The 2146-nt window shown below is 48.2% G+C and overlaps 1 protein-coding gene across 1 annotated transcript in view; it reads left to right on the top strand.

Annotated features, from left to right (window-relative positions):
• Window positions 1–2146, top strand: part of PCSK2 (proprotein convertase subtilisin/kexin type 2) — a 317851-nt gene that overhangs the window by 293247 nt on the left and 22458 nt on the right. The window lies entirely within an intron of this gene.

Raw genomic sequence — 2146 nt, 5'->3', positions numbered from 1 at the left:
TTTCTCCCTCCTTTCAAGACTCTGGGCGCGCGCGCACACACACACACACACACACACACACACACAAGGGGTGTCTCAAGTCACGGTGGATCCAGGACTGAAACCAAGCAGCTGGCCACATGGCATCTGGTGGCCTTAGCCACCAGACGACAGACAAGCCTGCTATTTCTTTCTTGCTAAATCCACCCCCTTATGCTCTGTGCGTTCCTTAGCTATTTCACTCTAATATCACAATCTAGCAAAGGAAGGAAGATTAAATTGCCATGCTGGGCATCCAGGAACATACTTCAGGATGCTCTTACTCAACATTTGTTCCTATGTAAGGTAAATTCACTTTTTACCGCTGAGACAAGATGGGCAAAGTCATGCCGCATACACTAAGAAAGGGGCTTTACTAGGAAAACCAAATTACTGTCTCTTTCACTGTGTTCTTATTATACCACAAGGAAGCCACATAGGAAGGGACTTTAAAAAGTTTATAAAAAAGTGGAATTAAAGTATGAGTTTATTTTGGTGCTCCCCAAAATTGAAATCCATGCGTAGTGTTTTCATAACACACATTTACCATGAGCTTGGTGAAGACCCCTCACACTGCCACTCTGGACATATCTTGGATTGCATCAGTGGAGCTCCTCGCCACCTGCTGCTCCACCTTTTCTTGATGACGCCAAGGCCTGGCCTTATGTTCAAGGAATGAATATGAGGGCTTCAGACACTGCACACATGGCACGAGCGCAAATGCCAGCTGTGTAGGGAGTCGTCGGCAAATATAGCACCAGGCACTTGCGAGCAGTTGGATTCAGGTTCTTGGGGAAGGGGAGTTGAGCTTCCATCCTTGCCACTAGTTGCTAGGCAACTGGAGTTTCTAGCTTCAAGACACCTGCTTGTCTCTCTCCACGTATGCAGTGCATTTTCTGATTTGCAAAGGAGGCAAGAGTTAGTTCCCAGAATAGGAACAAACTTTGAAAGATTATCTAATCCAACCCTCTGCTGTCCTGCAGAAAAGGCATAATTACCCAGTTTTTTTTTTACAGATAAGGCTCCAAAGTGAAAGTAACTGCTCTCTTTGGACCAGTCTAAATTTATATTCTTCTAACAAAAGTCAGGTAAAAAATTCAGGACACCAAGAGACAGACACTGGTCAAAGGTTAACTGTGAAGCCCAGAGCACTCCTCCCTATTAAGCACAGAAGCCAAAATTCACATGCGATGTGCATGTCCTGAAGATGGCACCATTCACCCGGGGGCCTGAGTGGACCCTGGAGTCTGAGCTGGCTTTGTTGTGCACAGACGGACAGGGGAGCCTGCTGCCTCCTGCTGGGCCTTGGGAGACTCCAAAAACAAGAAGGGTTTCTGGAATCGCTTTCAACCCCAGACTACAGGACTTGACTAAATCTCTTTCCCTGGCCCATCATATGCAAAGGGACAACCTACATCAGAGTGGTGAAGCACGGCTGCCGTGTTCGTAAGGAGATCCATGGCCTTGCATCGACTGTTCACCCTCTTTCTGCACACGGTGCAGAAGAGGATGCAATCAGCACTTGGGCACACTTTGTTTTAAAACAATGGTCATAACCTTACTGCTGCCCATCGCCATAAAGAGGGAAAATAAATAACACCTGGCATCCGTGACTCAAACCCACTGTGGGAGTTAGTCCCCAAATGCTTCAGGACACCAGCTGCCCAAGGTTGGAAGCAGACCCTGAGACGGGATTTTTTTATTTTTTGGAGAGGTTTTTGCTATAGGGCGCGTGTGCTCGCCAGACAGAGAGAGACAGAGACAGAAAGCGAGAAATCACCCCCCAGGGGGGATGGCCACGCCACAATCCGTTCTCCTCCATTCTCCTCTCGGGATCTTGGGCAAGCACGCACACGCGCCCGGCATGAGTTTAAGCCACCGGGTCTGGGACTTGAACCGCGGTCAACTACGTGGGAGTCCAGTGACATAGCCATTATGCTAACTGCTGGTCCCGAGATGGGATTTTTATGCAAGTAACTTTATTAAGAAAGAGTTTCTGGGGGACCAGCAAATGGTGTAATGGTTGCATTGCTGGACTCCCACATGGTCAACTACAGTTCAAGTCCTGAACCCAGTGGCTTGGAACTCACATGGGGGGCATGTGCGTGCGTGCCCAAAATTCCAAGAA

The sequence above is a fragment of the Tupaia chinensis genome, unplaced genomic scaffold, assembly GCF_000334495.1.
Source record: "Tupaia chinensis unplaced genomic scaffold, TupChi_1.0 Scaffold000101_1, whole genome shotgun sequence".
NCBI classification, from domain to species: Eukaryota; Metazoa; Chordata; class Mammalia; order Scandentia; family Tupaiidae; genus Tupaia; species Tupaia belangeri.
Note: the sequence above shows the minus strand (reverse complement) of the source record. Positions and strands in the feature narration are given on the sequence as shown.